Raw genomic sequence first — 20,117 nt, 5'->3', positions numbered from 1 at the left:
AAGGAAACTGCTACAGGCTGATTCTGGAAACCCTCAGCATAATTAAACACCAGAGATTCACTGAGAACCAGAGGAGGTCCAGGTCACAAATTGCCACAGTGACTGTTTACATGATATTTCACAGAATATTCATTTCTATTCCACAGAGGCAGAAGTATCCCTTTGTTAGCAAACATGCCTGCCTTCATCGCTTGGCCAAATTATTTCTTTGGATAATTGGGAGACAGCGAACTAGAGAGAAGAAACTTGGAGGTGCTTGCTGATTAATGATTAGCTACAGAGAACAGAAGGTCTTCTACTCAGTGGCAGAGGGCAGAGGAGGATAATAGCAAGAAAAGTCCTCTTCGGTCTCACTGAATAATAGATGCAAAGGCTGCAAAGGGACTCGGTTGCCAGGGTTTTGTTGTCATTGTTTGGGTCTGGTCTAATTTGGTGTAGATTGATAGAGCTTGGTTTTGACTTTTTATTTGCTTTATTTTTGCCTACATGTAAGGACAGTGTCTGCTTCAATTAGTTCCCCTCCCACCTGCCTTTCTCTTAACATAGATGGAGCACCAGCATTTGGGGCCCTGGGTCAGGAACTTGCCTAGGTTTATTCTCAATTGTTTCTTTCCCAAACGTGTTCAGCACAATAATGTCTACTTCGCAAAGTAGTGCTGAGGTTAAAGTAACTCGCTGAAGGAGACAGAAATAGAAGAACCAGAGTCAGGATTCATATGTAGAGCCTTCTTTCAACCTCCAGCAGGTGGATGCTCACATAAGAATAGGAAAGAAACAAGAACGCTGTTCCAAACTTCATATATCCAAGTCATAGGACTTTTATATCTACTCAGATATAAAGCCTGTACCCAGACTGGATGAGAGGGAGAAAATTCCCCAGAAGTCCAAAAGATGAGGGGTGAGTAACCCATTGTTGTGTCCTTTACAGTGGTCAGCACAGAGTCTAGGCACATGTTTCACGTGTCAGAGCAGATTCATTGGCAATACTTGCCTGAAACCCTGTCTTGAGAAGGATTCTGGAGCCTCTGAATGGCTCAATGGAGAAGAGTTTTGTAATCATTTATTGATGGCTGCTATGGGAAACAGGCTAAGGGGGAGAGACCAAAACCAAGCACGTCATATATTTGCCACCTAAAGGAATCAAAGCTGTTATGCTCGAAAAAGACCTTGAGATGTCCACTTATAAGATAAATAATTTCTTATGTATTCAGGGATATAATTTACAGTATGGTGACTACAGTGAACAATACCGTGTTACATATTTGAAAGTTACAGTACACCTGAAACACATGTAATGCAGTATGTCAATTATATCTCAATAAAACCAGAAAAATAAATTAAATTAAAAAGAAAAAGGCCCTTAGGTACTATTAGGAATGGTGAGAAAGGTAATTACCTCCTTCATCTATTCATAAAGGCAACTCTTCTGCTAAACGCTGTTCCCACTCCCCAACACACAGTTTATGGGCCTCATGTCTTAGATCAGTCTCCCGCTCTCCGGCTTTTCAGCAAGTTTTTCAGGAATTTTACTCAGGGCAAGTCCTTCCTCCAGCTGAATTTCTAAAAAGTTACTTGCAAAGCAGAGAATAATCAGGGGAAGTGGGGAAGAAGAGAAATGTTTTTTCCAAGTGGAACACACAACACTACAACATGACTTTGACAGTCTACTGTTGAAATAGTTTTGGATTATAGCAACTCAAAGAGTTGGCCCCTTAAGCCAAAAACAAATGGATTGCATTTCTCTGTCCCACTGTAGACATGATGCAGGCTTTAATTCATTCAACAAACATCTATGCAACTCTTGTGGTTTCCCAATATTATCTAGGAACTAAGGACACAAAGACACATGTTGACAGTCCCTTTTCTTGAGGAGCTCATGTCTTAAGAAGGCAGATAGCAGACAGAAAACCAAATTTGATAAGGTAAATGCTCTGATGGAGTCTGTCCCTGTTAGCACAGCGAGAAGAAGGCAACCTACTCTGATCTGATGAGAAGAGCCAGGGAAGGCATCACAGAGAAAGAGACCATAAGACCCACAGAACTGGGTCTTAAAGAATCACGGGAATTTTCCAGATGAAGAGGAAGGATGAACACACTGAGAGGAAGAAACAGCATGTACAGAAGCAGGGAGGGATGAGAGGAGAGAGGGAAAATGAGTTTATTTGGCTGCTATTTATTTTCCCCTCTTGGGAAGGGATTGGATGGGAACCAAATTGGACCAACTTATAACGGGCACTTCATAATCAAAAGGTGATATGTAACCTTTCTCCCCTGGAGTTCTGTTAAGTCCTCTGCTGTATGCCCAACCACTTTACCCTAAATACCTATAACAAATCTGAGAAAATAAAATTTACCAGGATCCCTTTGAGGGACAGCAGTGCAGGTGTCCTGACGAAATTCCTTGGGTAAACTGCATGAAGCTAAGATCCCAAGGAGCTTAGTAAGTGGGGAAATTCAGGTGCCAGAGAATGGGGAGTCTTTTGTACTAGAGATGAAAGAGAGAGAGAGAATAAGGGAGAAAGAGCCCGTAGCATATAGGTAGTCAGGCGCTCTGTGAGGAGACCCCCTCCCTGTGTCCCATCAGTAATGCATACCAAAAGGTAAAACAAAGATATAGATAACTCCTTAGGTCAGAGCAGATTCCTTGGAGGAGTTGAGCTGTTTTCTGGCAACTGAGGTTGGAATAGGAGCAGCCCATAGGTGGAGATAGAGAGAAGCATGAGAAAGCAGGAAGATGCCAGATGCCCCACAGGCTGTGGAATTTCACCAGATCTCAAAGTGGCAAGAGACCTCAGCTGACATCTGAATTATAGGTCCTATCCTCTGAAGTGTGGAAAATACAAGCGAGGAGGAAGCAGGGTTGGTTAATCCTGCCAACATCCCTGTTTCTATCTGAAACTGTTTCAGTTCTGATGCCTTAAACAAATATGAACAATATCTTAAAACAGCCAAGTGACTTAGGCTCACTCACTTGGATATACAGTGAATCCTGGGGATGTTGGACTTGAGAAACAGTGACCACCTAGGCAGCATCACTAAAGAGGTATGTCCGACCCAATAAGCAGGACAGTACAATGCGGAGATTTATGCCAAACTTCCTAGAGACTGGGCCACATGAGGCCCAGCCTCGGAGATGCCCATTTCTTCTTCTAAAGAACTGGCCCCCTCCACCAGCGCTAACCGTAAGAACAAGTTCATTAAAAAGCAGTGAAACAAACAACCACAAAGACTGTTGTGATTAAAAGGTCCGCTGAGTTCCTCTTGCTGGTTGGCACTGGGACCCGGCAAGAAGGAGGCAGAATCCAGAGTAATGAGGATTTTTAAAGCCCTTTGCAAATTGCCTCAGATCAAAATACTTTATTATCATAATCACTCCCATTGCCAATTTGGAAATGACAATCTGGAATGACAAAGTGCTCTTTAAATGTTTAAAAACCAAAAATCACAGGGAGGAGGGGCTTGGCAGAAATCTGCATTCTGCTTAAAGCCATAAGTCATATTTAGACTTTGCCTTCCAGAACGTCTACGGGGTGTTCGGTTTTATCGTACTGCCAGCAGCTACATATCTTTCTTTCTTCCGTTTTTCTTCCTTCTTTGGCAGCATTCCTAGAGGGCTGCTCATTCCCAAGTTCAGAGGCCCTTCTCGGTTGTTCACTTTCACATGGTCTTAAATGCAAAGATTTGCTGCAAAGACACTGTCACCTCCTGGCTTTCCCCTCCTTCTCCCAGAACGGTGGAGCACAGGAGAGAAGAAGAAAAAGGAAGAAAAAGAGGGCCAATAAGGTGGTTGGTTGATGGAACCATGGTGAGGGCGAGCTAATCGGAAAGTCAAAGGGAATTTTGTTAGCATTCTGCTCTGTGGCGGGCAGCATGATTCCTCTTCCAGAGCCCCTGAAAATTCTGGGTAAAATCTCCATTTCTTATCCAGGCTCGTGGAGGTAGCACCCCAAGGCTTCAAGGCAGGGATGGGATGAGGAGAGAAACTGCCCCAGGGAAGGTCTGCCACATCCAGATCATATACACTGTGTAGACACTGCTGAGAGAAAGCCCAAACCCCGCAGCCTGGCATGCAGGGCTGGCCCAGTGGTGGGTGCCCTACAGGGTAACTTGTTTCCGACCTCACAGGCAAAGTCACAGCCTGATCCCCCTGCGAAAGGAAGCCCAGTGGCCAATATCACAGCCTCACAAACCAGCCCCGGATCTGCCTCCCGTTTGCCCTTCCAGATGGACTCTGTCAATCTTACCTTCCACTCCAGCACTTTGCTCACGTCATGCTATCTTTCTCCTCTTTGCCTCAGGACCAGCTTTCCGCTTTCCCCCTAAGATCAGAGCCCTCTTTGCACTGTCCCCATAGATCAAGCCTATACTGGGGACACTTTTTTTCGAGCAGGGAAATTTGTTTTTAGTATAGTTGACACACAATGTTAGTTTTTGGATGTACGGCATAGTGATTCAACAACTCTGTGTGCTGTGCTCCACTCACGGGTGTACTCGCCATCCCTCGCCAGACAACTGTTACAATATCATTGACTACATCCCCTAGGCTGTGCCTTCAACGCCCATGAATTACTCATTCCCTAACCCAGGCCTGGGTCTCCCCCTCCCTGTCACCCATTTTGCCTGTCCCTCCACCCCCTCCCCTCTGGCAATCATCAGTTGGTTCTCTGAAATTTTTAGGTCTGATTCTTCTTTTTGTTTGTTTATTCATTTGTTTTGTTGTCTAGATTCCATAGGAGAGTGAAACATGCTATTTCTCTTTCTTGGTATCACTTGTTTCACTTAGTCCATCCATGTTGTTGCAAATAGCAAGATCTCACCCTTTTTTTTTTTAAATTTTTTTAACGTCTATTTATTTTTGAGACAGAGAGAGACAGAGCATGAACAGGGGAGGGGCAGAGAGAGAGGGAGACACAGAATCTGAAACAGGCTCCAGGCTCTGAGCGGTCAGCACAGAGCCCGACGCGGGGCTCGAACTCACAGACCGTGAGATCATGACCTGAGCCAAAGTCGGACGCTTAACTGACCGAGCCACCCAGGCACCCCAAGATCTCACCCTTTTTATGGCTGCATAATACTCCATTACATAGATCGATCAATCTATCTGTCTATATGTCTATTCATATCTTTATTTCACATATATTCCATATATATCTATATTCCATGATATAGATCTATCTACCTTCTTTATCCATTTGTCTATTGATGGACAGTTAAGTTACTGCCGTATTTTGGTCATTGTAAATAATGCTGCAATAAACATAGGAGCACAGGTACCTTTTTGAATTAGTATTTTCAATTTCTTTAGGCAAATACCCAGCAGAATTATTAGATCATAAGGTATTTCCATTTTTTAATTTTTTTTAATATTTATTTGTGAGAGAGAGAGTGTGAGCAGGGACGGGGCAGAGAGAGAGGGAGACAGAGGATCTGAAGTGGCCTCTGCACCGACACCAAGCCGCCTGATGTGGGGCGTGACTTCACGAACAGTGAGGTCATGACCTGAGCCGAAGTTGGACACTCAACCAACTGAGCCACCCAAGTGTCCCTTTTAATTTTTTGAGGAAAACTCCATACTATTTTCCACAGTGGCTGCACGAGTTTGCATTCCCACAACAGGGCATGAGGGCTCCTTTTTTTCCTACCTCCTTGCTAACAGTTGTTATCCCCTACCTTTTTTATTTTAGCCATTCTGACATGTGTAAGGTGATATCTCATTGTGGTTATGATTTGCATTTCCCTGATAATGGGGAAGCTCACTTGATTGCATACTCTGTCCAGACCACCTTTTTCGTTCTCTGCCTTTCTTCCACTCAAGATGCCACCTTGAATTGCCCCTTTGCAATATGCTGCCATCATGGACCAACCCCCGTCTAGTCCTAGCCAACCCCTAACTCTGATCCTGACCTTCAGTCCTCCACTTATGAGGAAGGCAAGTAGAAAATCCTCAGCACTCCCTTCCAACCTTACCTCCTAATTCTCATTAGTGCATCATTGTGCTCCAGCCACACTCTTTTCTTCCAATAAATCACAATTCTTCCCAATTCCAACCTTTCTCACACTCTATCACGCCAGCCAAAAACACTCCTTTCCCTCCCCTTTTTTTAATCAAAAGCCTGCTTATCCTCCACAGTGCAGTGTAATCCTCATCGCCATCACCAATCATTTCCCAATCAGTCCATGTTCAGGCTGTGGATACTGACTTCCTAGGAAATGTATCCAAAACATGTCACTTCCTGTTAAGTAGTCGATGGTCTCTAGACCTTGCACTGACTCTAGTCTGTGGCAGGCATTGCCTCTTTCTGGAGAAGCTCACTGTCTACCAAGAGATAAGAAACACAAGTGTGCAAATGACATTGGTGTGTATACAAAAGAGGAAAGGTATAAATTAGCCATTGATATGGAATTGTATCAAGTGTCTATGTTTCCTGGGAAGCAGAAGAAATACTCAGTTAGACTAAGAAGAAAGAATCAACCACCTCTTTTGAAAATGACTGCTCCTGATGTGCCTGGATCACAAACAAAGAGGCACGAGTTATCAAGAATGCAGAGCTATTAGAGGCCAGGGAAAAATGTTTAGACCCCAAGTCCTGCCTCCCTACATCATTTACTTCCCACTTTCTATTCCATGAGAATCTTAGCTCACTTGTTTGGAAATAGTTGTATGAGCAGTTGATGTGGGCCACCTGTCACTCCCTGGTCCTCCTCCCCCTGGATCAGTTGGTGCTGAACAAAGGGAGGTGATTTAGCTAGAGCTATGAGACTTCCTACCCTTCCTACCCTGCTGCACACACAACCATCAGTCAGCCATTTTAAAATGAAGGTTGTGGTAAAATACACTATTCCAACAAGTCAAAGTCGCCATTAATTGTAGCATTGTAGGTAACGACGATTAGATTCATCATGCTATACAATAATATTATTTAAGTTACTGCCAAAGGCAAGAATATCAGTGAATCTTCAAAAATAATTCCTCTTCCACTCACTCCCCTCCAGCCCCATCTCCCTCCTTGCAGTTTCTCAAACTCTCCAGGCACTCTCAGATCTCAGAACAATTGAACGTGTTCTCCCTACCTAGACAGAGCTAGCTTGCACAAGACCTGTGTGGAATATTCTGTTACCTGTCCCTCTGTTTCCACTGCCCACCACTCAGCTTCAGGACCTGCCCCTTACAGACAACATTACTCACACTCCCTTGCCTTCTGATTTCTAGTTGGGTTGACCAAAGGGAAGCACTGGCAAGAATTAGAGGTTGGAGAGAAAGAAGGTTGGGCTATTCTTCCCTCGGCTCCCTTCCTGTCAGACACAATTTGGCACTGGCTATGGGGATGCCCCGTTCAAGGCCAAAGCTCATGCAAGAAGGGAGAGAGCAGGCTGAGCACTAAGCAAAAGAAGCTCTGGTAATCTTCTTAGAGATACTCAGAGATGAATCCAGGTGCGCAGTCGTCCCCTAGTTTTTAGCCAGAATCTTGTATGGAAGAGTCTCTTTAGGACCACCCCACCCCCCGCCAGTCCTGTGAACACAAAAGGTTACAAATCAAAAATTCAAATTGGATTAAAAAAAGGATTAAAAACAATTACAAAGGAACTTTGAAAGAAACGATCTCTTCTTCCTCGTTGTCCTTGAGTTCATCACTGTGCTCATCCAAGACCAAATGAGGGATACCAAATAACCAATATTTACTCATTCATTCATTCACTCATTCATTCATCCATTCGTGTATTTGCCTGATATTTATTGAATGTCTTTCATGTGTCACACACTATGATAGTCATTAGCAATATATTGGTGAATAAAGTAGATACACACCTGCCTTCCTGGAACTTCCAAACTTGTTGGGGATCATAGACATTTTTATCTTTTTAAAATACAAAATGATAAATGGTAAAAATGACATAATAGCGAACACTTGCTGGTTTTGTCTGACTGGCATCCATTTTCCCTTTTGATAACTGCACCTCCTCCCCCATTCATAGTCCCTGTCATTTGGGGAACTCCCACTCTAACATTCTAGGTGTAGGGTGGGAACCCACGCTTGGCCAATAAGGATATGGCCTCACCTCACCTCAGTGATTCATTCTGTTCAAGGTGTGAACATCACCCAAGCCAGGTTCTTCAGAGCCAAGAGCATCAGATGTGGGAGCCATAATATTGCAAATGGTAGCTCTATTTCCACTAGTATTGTGGAACTGGTGGGATGTAAATGTGAAGCCATCTTGGGACCATCTATCGGGAAGAACCTTCAGGGAAAGAATCAATGTGAAAGAAAGTAGAGCTAAAGTTAAAAAGAGGACAGATTACAATGGTTGGATTTAATATCCTAGATCCAATCATCCCTGAACTGCCAAGTTACATGAGTTGATTCCCTTTACTGAGTAGTCTAGGTTGAGTTGGGTTCTATCGCTGTGACCAATACTGTTCAGAGGGCAGCATGCAGGGAGCTAGGAAAGAACAACAGGAAAGAACAAGGGGAGGTCTCTGCTGACTTAAGAATTTGGAGAAAGGCAGATGAAGGCCCCTAACACTGATTAAGCACCACATAAAAATTCTATTGTGTCTAAAAGCAATTACAGTTAAAATTTATTTTTGTTTTGATTTCTAATTTGGGATCTATTCCCTGTCCCTGCCAAATTGCTGTAACTTGGGTTAATCATTCCTTCTCTACTGTCATGTTTTGTAGTCACCAAAAAGGAGCACTCAACTGGGTCATAAAGTTTATCTGAGTGACCAAATGGACAGGAAGCTGTCTTCATATCTGAGTGCTTACTTCTTTTTAAGTCTATTTATTTATCTTGAGAGAGGGGGGTGGGGAAGGGCAGAGAGAGACGGAGAGAGAGAATCCCAAATGGGCTCTGCACCATCAGCACAGAGCCCTATGCAGGGCTTGATCTCACAAACTGTGAGATCATGACCTGAGCCGAGACCAAGAGTCAGTTGCTTAACCGACTAAGCCACCCAGGCACCCCTAGAGTGCTTACTTATAATTTAAGAATTCTCCAAGGACCTGGCACTCAGCAAGTCGGTATTTTTTTAAGACCTCAGGAAAGGACAAATAAAAGTAAGAATGCCTGGCTTCACCCATACTCAGCCGCTGGCAAATACAGCACAACACTTCACCACTTGAGCAGCTTTTTAAAGCTGCTGACATCTGGATAAGAGTTATTATAACAGACAAGAAGCACATGGTTGTTTGATTTGTATCTACCCCAGATTTCTTCTGGATCAAAGATAGATGGATGGGTCTCTCCTGTGCGTGCATAGCATCTTTACACACACACACATACACACACACACACACACAAAATCACAATTACAAAATGACATTTTACTTCTCAGACTTGAGATTGTATTCCTGTAAGCAAGGAAACCCTAGTTTTAGATTCCTTCCCTAGAGACTCTTTGTCATGACCAAGAAAGCAACTAAAATCCACATAAAGCCAAAAATTCAGCTCAGGGCCAGCTCAGGGCCAGCTCAGGGAGGGGGGCATTGCTCTGGACGGTTTAGCACCTGCACACTGAAAGCAGGTGTCCTTTCTCTTCTTGATAATCTAGAGGGTGGTATCTGAGTAGTGCTGGGGTCTTTCCACCTAAAGGATACACACTCTGCTCAAAGACAATGCCTCCTTTTCCTCCTTATAAAGAAAGCCAAGAAGTTGAATTCAGTCACAGGCCAGGTGCTCCAGGCCCAAGTTCAACATCAATTGGAAATAAATATATTGCACAGCCCCAGGGATTGTTCCCAAGGTGACACTAGGATTCCCACATGGCTCTCCTCCCTGACAGGCACCAGTGTCCCCAGAGCACATCAGAGAACACCTGACAGTGAATAGATTGATCTGCTCTGGGAAGAGCAAACAAAGATTGCTTTAAGCCAAAAATTCCTCCCTTCTAGCCAATCAGTTGTCAGTTATAGTACATTGATCCACACATTTCCAATGCAGGATTACTCACCCCAGGGAAATGCAAATACCTCATTGACACAAGTGGCCTTAAGAATCTAGCCAATGTCAAAGGCTCACCACCCCTTGAGTCTATTGCTGAACTGCTTTGCTTACAGCAACTCCAAAGGCATCTGTTTTTACATTCCTCGCACAGGTTCCTGATAAGAGAGACCTGGGTCCCATTCCAGCACTTACTGACAGAGACCGTGGGCAAGTTAACTAATATGACTGAGCTTCAGAGCCTTCCTGTGTAGAATGCGGTTCGAAATACCTGCCTCATGGACAGTTATGTGGGTTAGATGATGAATGCAGGTAAGTGTCTAACAGAAATGGCTATATAGTGAAGGTTCAAGAAAGATGGGACTCCTGCTTTTACCTCCTTCATCACTATGGAAACTGACAGGTTTATCCCAATCTGAGATAGTCACAGCCATGTAACTTGTCTATATGCCTAACACCAAGATCTTATTGGAGTGGCTGGGGGGTTATCTTGTTGTTTCACATGTTTTTGGTTAATAGTGCCCCCAAAGCCATTGAAATAATAAGAGAAATTAGTTCAGATAAACAATACCAATATCAGAAGTACCAGTTGACTTTCCTTTCAAACTGGGCCCAGCAGGCTGGTGAAAATAAGGACCATTATGCCACCATTGAGGTGGTGCCCATGAACACGCCGTCAGTATTCACAAGGGCATCCGTGGGGCAGGCTTCAAGAAGTATGCCCTCGGGCACCCAAAGAGACCCAGAAATTTGCCATGGAGGAGAGGAGAGCTCCAGATGTGAGCACGGACACAAAGCTCAACAAAGCTGTCTGGGCCAGAGAGTAAGAAATGCCCCCATACCATAGCCCTGTAGGGTTGTCCAGAAAAAGTAATGAGGATGAAGGGTCACCAAGCAAACTTTACACATTAGTTACCTATGTACCAGTCACCAGTTTCAAAAATCAATGTGGATGATAACTAACCCTGATCGTCAAATAAAGTTATGAAACTGCCAGAGGGGAGGGGTTGGGGGATAAGCAAAACGGGTGAAGAAGAGTGGAACGTGTAGGCTTCCAGGTATGGAATAAATAAGTCGCAAGGATGGAAGTCACAGGGAATAGAGTCAATGATATTGTAGCAGCATTGTATGGTAATAGATGGTAGTTACACTTCTGGTGAGCATAGCCTAATGCATAGAGGTGCCCAATGACTGTGTTGTGCACCTGAAACTAACCTAACATCGTGTGCCAAGTGTACTTCAGTTTAAAATACATACATACATACATACATACATAACAAGGCTAAATTTGTTATGAAACTGCCAAAAAAAATTAGCTTTGGGAGGTGCCTGGGTGGCTCACTCGGTTAAGTGTCCAACTTTGGCTCAGGTCATGATCTCACGGTTCATGAGTTCCAGCCCCACGTCGGGCTCCGTGCTGACAGCTCAGAGCCTGAAGCCAGTTTCGGATTCTGTGTGTCCCTCTCTCTCTGCCCCTCCGCTGCTCACTCTCTGTCTCTCTCACCTCCAAAAATAAATAAACATTTAAAACGATTATTTAAAAAAATTACCTTATGTACACAACAAGTTGCTCTCCACGTAGCCAGGTGTGTATCTATTCACCAAATTCCTTGATAGGGAGAGATTTAAAAATTGTTCTGGCTTCAACTAGCTTCACATAAGCTCCTAGTCCTGATTACATTCTGCATGTGGTAATGCAGGTTGGCCCCTGCTGAAGTAGGAGCCAAAATCCAGTCCAGGCTTCACTTTCCAAGCCAAGAACAGCTGCTCCAGATTCCGTCTCCAAAAAGAAGGGGTACGTTTTTTTCTACTTCACACAAAGGCACTGCATAGACCAGCAGCAGCCCCGGTCTGGGCCACAGTCCTGCTCTCTCATCATGGGCATTCCTTGGCCCTTGGGTCCACTTTCTGGTTTCGTGTGGGCCCACACCAGTTCCTTTCCGGAGTCCTGGGGGTTCTTGGGCACCACTCTGTTTACGCTTGAAGGTGATATTTTCCCATTAAAAGAGCTCGTCACCATTAACACACACACAAAAATTCCCTCTTGCTCCCCCCATCTCTTTGTTGTAGTATATCTGCCCTACCTCTGCCCTTCACACGCACTGTTCCCTCAGCCTAGAATAAGCTGTCCTCCTGTGGTGGAATCTACCTCGTGTTTCAAGTATTGGCCTAAACATCAACTCTTCAGAGGGGCCTTCCCAGTCCCCCTAATTCCAGGGGGGCTCATCCTCATCCACACTTTCTGTCACTTTATGCCACTTGTGGTAAGTGCCATGTAATACACAAAAATAATTTATAATCATATACTGATTATTTATTTTCTGTCTTATGCTTTAAACTCTAAACTCTCTGAGAAAAGTAGCCATGTCTGTCCTAGTCACCAAGTAACACTGTGTTTCTAGAACATTCCCGGGGACAGCCTTCACCTTTGTATTTATGGAAGAATGAACGAACGAATGAATGAATGTTGAAGTTACTCTTCCTCAAGAAATCTTCCCTGGGCTGCACTGTACCCACTTCTAAGGCAGTTCATTCTCCTTGGATAAATGAGACTTAACTCCCACAAACAGGCAACCAGACTCCAGAGGAGCTTTCCCACTATGTCAGTCAGGCCCAGTTGGGAAAACAAAGCACTCTAAGTTGTATGGAGATAAGAGTTTGTTAAAGAAATTAGAATCTACGCAAATATGGGAGGAACTGGGAAAACGAATGTCTGGAAGGGGGAAACAGAAAAATCAGAGAAATGGTTACTCACCAGTCACCTAACGCGCACTTGCATCAGGTGGACAAGTTGGAGCAAACAGGATGTTCAAGAGGCCAAGTCCACCTGGCCACTGAAAAGGACACAGAAGGGGGAATTCGTGGAAAATCCGTGGAGCTGCTGCCTTTGTGGCTCAATGCCAGGCAGCCAGCAGTGGGCCTGGGTCCGCTGATGGTCAGAGAGGCCAGCAATCAATAAGATGAGCTAGGTATAGAGTGAGAACATGGCCAAGTCAGGATCCACAAGGCCTTGGGGTGTCCATCTGTCACCAGGGACAACCACAACCACCCTCCAAGAGGAGTGCTCTCTCTCCACTGCCACCTTTCAAATCCACGCAAAGTACTCCTGGGCCAGAACCCCACAGTGAAGGGGACTCAGGAAACATGACTCCAACTTTGGCCGGGCTAACAAGACACTACTCAGCAAACCCACCTGGCCCTGTCAATGCCACTACTTCTCTGACCACGTCTCTGAGGGACCCGCTGACCTGGATGGCCCAGTCCTGCCCACACAACGACCAACATCCTTTTCTGCCCCTTATGACTGGCTTCCACAGCCTCTGTGACCAAGTTCCACCAAGATTTCCCTTGAGTCTGCAGGTAACCCAGTCTGCCCGAGCCCCACTAGGAGCAGGAGGTGTTTAGCCCATTCCTGTGGTTTGGAGAAGGAGCAATGTCTTCTGGGTAGAGTGCCTCAGAAAAGACTGAAGTAAAGGAATATACTTTCTTAGGGAAGACATGATCTTTTCCTATTTCCTCATCGGAACTGCCCCTTAGCTACACCAGGTACTCAAGGATTAAATCCACACTTCTGCACTAATCACAGGTTTTCCTGGTCTGTTTGAACATCCTCTGTCCCTTCTAAAGTCTAACTGCCCTTCCCAACTCCACTCTCACAAGGAGGTCAGGTTCCCACTCACAGGAAAAGCCAGATAAACCAAACACAGCATCTGTCTGGTGCTTTCTCCTGCTCATCTGCACATCACTCCTGAGCCCTAGGACGGCATGGATTTTGCTACCTGTTCATCAGCCCTGCCCTTCAGCTATTGGGCACAGGCTCTGCTCTTCCTGCCTGGCCTCCCCGAGGCCACAGGCGACAGCACCCCTGATGCTCGGGAACAAAGGAGAGCTTCCAAGGCAGCAAAGCACCCTGCCTCCTCTTTCATTTCCAGGGCAGCTGCCATGACCCCGCTCATCTTCTCCAGAGATGACGAGCTGTCTGGCTCAGTCCATCATCCCACCACTCCAGAATGTAAATCACAGGAGGTCTCCTGTCTGAGAAAAACAATTAACAAAAAATACTAGGATTACCGTCTGCCACATTCACAAATCCCTCCAGCTCACATTTGTCTCTCCCGACAATTTATGCCTTCACAGTGTCAAGCTGTTCAAATACCCTGTGTTTTCCCTAAACGGACTGACTTGTGGTTCTTGGCACTGTTGGGACCATTTGCTGTAAAGCCAGAGCTATCAGCAGCAATGTCCCATCAGAGGTGCTCGTGCATGGAGAGGGTCGGCATGTTTATCTTCCTTTGTCCCACCAAAGTGAAGGCTCGTGTCCTCTTTCCAGCGAAAGGGAAGAATAAGCTTCCAAACCTTTCTTTTTTTTTTACCACATGGTTTGCACAGACCTTTCTGAGCTACTCCACATGATCGACTCTCCGTGCTCTAAGTCACGAAGACAAGAAACCATCATCACAATGGGTGTGTAACAACAACCCAGTGTTTCCCAACCAGTGGTGACTTGACTCCCTAGGGGACATTTGGCAATGTCTGGAGAAATCATTGACTGTTACAACTACAAAGTTGGGAGTGGGAGTTCCTTCCATTGGCATCCGATGGGTGTAGGGGCCAGAGAGGCTGCTAAACATCCTACAATGCACAGGACACCTCCCTCCACCTACAACAAGGAATTGCCTTCCACAAAATGTCTTTAGTGTTGGAATTGAGAAACATCACCAATAACCCAATGTGGGCTGGCTTCTCTCACATTCTGCTTTATGTATCAGAAAGCCTTGCCTCAAAGCAAGATGGCATTTGGAGGGGAATGAGAGACAAAGACCCAAGTTAGATGGCTCACTGCTTCCTGATCTCTCTTATACCTTCAAGAAACTTCGATCTGAGAGCATGATTGGGCAGAGAGAACTTTTTACCAAAAACAAGCGATGCACATTTGGCCAGTCATCCCCTGGAGGTTCAGGTTCCTTATGTGCACAATGTGGCCATGAGACTTCCCTGCCTGGCTTGCCAGGTTACGGTAGCACTCACGAGGGGTGCTATATTAAAAAGTTCACTGGGGGCACCTGGGTGGCTCAGTTGGTTGGGCGGCCGACTTCGGCTCAGGTCATGATCTCACGGTCTGTGAGTTCAAGCCCCGCGTCAGGCTCTGTGCTGACAGCTCAGAGCCTGGAGCCTGTTTCAGATTCTGTGTCTCCCTCTCTCTCTGCCCCTCCCCTGTTCATGCTCTGTCTCTTTCTGTCTCAAAAATAAATAAACGTTAAAAAAAAAAAATTAAAAAGTTCACTGAAGCTCCAGCCATTCTAGGCATTTTAAGTGCTAGTTAGGAGAATGCATTGTGGTAATGATGAAGTGAAAGGAAGCATTGTTAGCAGCTGGCACAAGAACTGTTGAAAGGAATTCTCTTTTCTTCTCCCTCTTCCTCTTGGTCCTTTGAAACACACGTTCACTAGCACACACACACGGGGACACACACACACACACACACACACACACACAATTGATGAGTACACTTAAAGCAGAAGAATCATAAAGCTTTTAGAGGAGAGCTATGAAATAGCACTGCAGAGGACCAAGAGTCAGATGTGTTGTTCCTCACTGGACAGACTCGGCTGGACCTAGATGGGGTGAAGAACTCCATGGAGTGACGTGGATATCTTAACACAGTGATGCCCACTTTCCCATTTGAGCTTGTTTGGGGTGATGTAGTGTGAATCCACCTACTAGCCTGTCCTCAAATTCTCATAAATGCTTTGAGAAAGTGTGTGTGTGTGTGTGTGTGTGTGTGTGTGTGTGTGAAAATCAAGTGCTGAGTTTCACAGCTGAATCAACACAACGTGGGGCAGAGGCTCGTGAACATAGGAAAAGCCATGAGCATGTAAGTCATTCCCTACACACACACACACACACACACACACACACACACACACACACACTCATTTGCTCACTGTCATAGAAACCTTGACAAAAATCATAGGAATTTAAGGAGGAAGGCGTTTGAATTAAGGATGCCCAGATCAAAGTAGGGACAGGAAAGCACTGTGCTCAATTCTAGGTGTATTGCTGATGTTAGAGTAAGATTTTTTTGTGCATTTTTAAAGTTATCCTGCATTCCTAGCTAGGCCATGGCACACATTTCTGGTTCACCAACTCCCTACCACCAGGTGCTACGGATAGGTCACTGCAGAGATGCCAGTCACAAAATCTTTCAAAGCATATTGAAGCAACAGTGTCACATGGGTTTTGTCAGTGCAGAGATCCTCTCTCTCCCTGAAGAAGAAATGGAAGGATTCTTGAAACTCAAGTTTGCTTTCTGTCTCCAACTAGCCTTGGATGGACCTGATGATATTTGTGATTTTGTCTATGGAGCCATTGTTGGTCTTAATTGGATGGCAGCCAAGATGGCCTTTAAGAAAAAAAAAGTTTTTAAAAGATCAACATTCATTAGTTTGGTTCTACATTAAGTGAAGCACATGTGGTGAAGGGAATAATTAGTGAAGTTAATTGCAGCTTCTCAGAGAACCAAGGGGAATCCACTGAAATGTCCTGACATTCATGCAGAGCAATATGTTCAGTGCTCCTGTAACTAATTGCAATTAGCAAGTGAGAGAACATACGTACAGTCTCTATGTGTAATTAATCACACGCCTTTATCACAGTAGACACAGGCTGGTGAGTGGCAGGAGACACCTGCCTTGTGCTGTGTCTCTGCACTCCTGGGTTAATTCCTGCTGTACTTCTTACCTTCTTTGCACCTGTTTTGTGCCTCTTGCTTATCCAAGTCCTGCCTCTGTGGGGCAAGGTTTCTCAGCTATCTCCCCAGTAAAATACATATTTATAATCTTCCTGGCATAAAGGAGGTACTAACTATTTGATTAATGAATGAGCAAATGAACGAAAAGCTGGAAGGAACTTTCTCCCCGTTATGTAGATTACAGTGGCCAAAGGCTGACTTTGAGAATACAGGGTGCAGACAAGGAGATTTCAAATGAAGGGACCAGGATGACGCTGCTTGTCTAGAGGTGGTAGCTCCCAGGATGCTTGGGTTAAGTGAACAAGATGTCCTTGAAGATAGTCCCCTCCTGTGTTTTCTGGCACCATCTTCTCAAGCACAACTTTGAATGGACAAATGCTGACTTTCCCGTTTCTACCATTTTTTGCTCCCAAATCATCTCTAAACCTCCCCACCACCAAGAAAAATGTGATCCACTCATATGTAAAATATAGATAATTGCTTCTTCATTGATTTTGTAAATCTAAGATTAACAAAGAAGGTAATGCACTGGAAAAAGATTGCATCTTGACTCTTTGACACCTGAAGACATGAGAAATTATTTTAGTTTTGAAGTGTATAAAATCGTAGATATGGAAGAGGTGAGCTTGGAACCAGCATTTGTCCGACTCCTATGACTTCAGGAATCTCATATGACAAACAAAATCTTCTAATTTTCTACCAGTCAAGCGACACTTTTATTATTTTGAGCTACCCTAGAACCTCAAAAAAGTTGTGACTACTTAATTTGTTACAACAGAAGCTATAATAAAGGGATCCCCAAATTCAGTGGCTTGGAGTACTTAGAAGTTCATTGCTTTCTCATTTGCGAGGCCAGGGCAAGTGGCCAGTAATACTCCACGGAGTTATCTGGAAAAGCAGACAAGCAGGGAGTTTCTGTTATCCTCAACAATGCCTTCCAAGGTTGCCTGGCATTGCCTTTCCAGACAGAGGGGAGGAAAGAGTGAACATTCATAGCAAGGGATTTCCTTTAAGCAAGGGACACAGAAGGTGCACCCATCACTTTTACTCAAGTTCCAGTAGGGAAAACTCAGTGACGCCAAGCTGCAAGTGACACTGGGACATGCCACCTTTCTCCAAGTACACTTTCTTATGTCCAGGAAGAAGGGAGGATAAAGTAGGGTGGGAAACAGATACCAAAAAAAGAGAGGTCTTGAGATACTTCATAAAAGTAGTTCTATCTCCATCATTTCCATTACATAGAGACACATATCACATGGTGCATACTTAGCATTAATCCACTGTATCATGAGCTCTTTGAGGCAAGGACCGACACAGTGCCTAGCACACAGCGCCCAAGGAAATGTCTGGGCGTGAATGATTAGATGGATTAATGAATTGATCAAATAGCACCTAGATCCCTCCAGCCTTGTTTGGAGGACATATTTCTAAGCATCTGACACTTCTTCTCTTGCTATGCTTCCTTTGCCTCTGAATAAATGAGGCCCAGAGTCTAATAATCCAGCAATCCCTTAAAGATTCACTCACTCTGGAGGTTTCTGGACTCCACCCACTCTCCATTCAACTGGTCCCTGCGCCCCGGAGTCGCTAAAGCCTCACTCTCTTCTCAGCTCTATTGACACTTGACCTTACCTAGAATATCTTGTGATGACAGAAATCCTGGGAACACTTTAATTATTAGTATCAAAAGAAAATCAATACAAAACAACACACAAAAAGGCCCGACATCAAACACAAGAGGAGAAAAAAAGAAAAGGACGTTTATTGGGTACCTATTGCATTGAATGTGATAAACATCAAGATAAATCCTGAGTACCCAGAACATTCACACCCTCCTGAGGAGGCAGTTATTATTGTCTCCAACTTGCAGATGAGAAAATGAGGGCTCAGAAAGGCTGATAACTTTCCCACGGTCACCAATTAATAAGAGACACAGCAGAATTCAGACCCAGAATTATCCAAATGAATCAGCTCGATTCCCGCTGAAGAAAACCACTCACTGAAAAGCCAGCAAACCCAGAACTCATTTCTGAGTTGACCTAAGTAACAGTGACTCATCACATTCACTTAGGGCTAAAGACAAAAAAAATGCCCCTGCAAAAATGGCCTAAGCAGAGCATAATAAGAGACCTTTGCTTCAGTCCTGTAGAGGGAATTTTATCAAAAGGATGGAGATACCACATAAACCCTCCTCAAAGTCATCAGAGCCTTTAGACCAGGGGACTTTGAGAACACATCACAGTGCAGAGCACAAACAAGACAAGATGTTCTTTAGCAATCAACCCAAGAGTGACAGGTGGCATCTTCCCAGCTGGGGGGACACCCTTCAGGAAGCAGACAGTCTGATTATTTTAAAAGAAAGCCAGCCAGGCTGAGTAACAAATCTTGTTCCTTTCTTACTTAGTTAGGAAACTACTATTTTTTTTTTTTTTTCAGAAATTCCCATGGCACAGGATAGCTGACGAGAATGAGAAGGCATGAAACAAAGTCACATCTCCCTGGGTAATTGGAAGTAACTCCTAATGCCAACATTTGCATATTATCCTCAAATGTAAGTGTAATAGCGCTGAAAATAAGGAAAAGGGAAACAACATGTGGCACCGAGTCTACTGGGCTTAGGTCTGATGACCCAATGCCACACTAGTCTGTCAAGGCATCTTCTGCCTTCTAAGGCTGGATTAGGGATGACAAATATCTGACACACGTGCTTCACTCCTACACTCTTAGACATAATTTATGAATTTTAACCAAACTTTCAAATCAACATATTTATCCCTCAACCACTAACAATCATTCTGCATTGGCAAAAAAAAAAAAAAAAAAAAAAAAAAAAAAAAAAAAAAAAACAAAATAAAACAAAAACCTAATTGTCACCTTTTGCCTAAATCAACTTCTTCATAAAGTATCTCTGATTAAGGGGAGCCAGAACAGCCCTAGGGAGCAGGGAAGACTGAACTGAGAAAGTGCAAGGGAAGTGAAAAGCTATCCTCCTACAGTTTGGTCAACAGCTGCAAAGCCTTCTGGGAAATGGCCATAATTCCAAACCTCTAAGGAAAATCCAAAAAACAGCCACAAGGTTTTCCCCCGAGATTGTCTAGAAGATAAATGACATCAAGAATATGTCCTAAAGCATTTGAAACTTTGAGAAACCAGAGAGAATTATCACAATGTTTACATTCTCCTAAAACCATTTCTAACCCACCCAAGACAGACTGATGACAAGCTTAGTCTCTTTTTCTTAACTAAAGGACTCCCTTGGCCCAACAGTTTCCTCCTACACATGTTAATCCCATTCACAGAGTTCTGATTTCTAAATGGCAGCTGAGTCACATTTTGCTTCTAATCAATTTATGTCAGGAAGCCAACACGTTTTAGAGAGGCCATGTGACAACAGCATTTGAAAAAATATATATTAAAACTTATCAAA

The sequence above is a fragment of the Panthera leo genome, chromosome D2, assembly GCF_018350215.1.
Source record: "Panthera leo isolate Ple1 chromosome D2, P.leo_Ple1_pat1.1, whole genome shotgun sequence".
In the NCBI taxonomy this organism is placed as follows: Eukaryota; Metazoa; Chordata; class Mammalia; order Carnivora; family Felidae; genus Panthera; species Panthera leo.
This window is presented reverse-complemented; position numbering follows the sequence as displayed.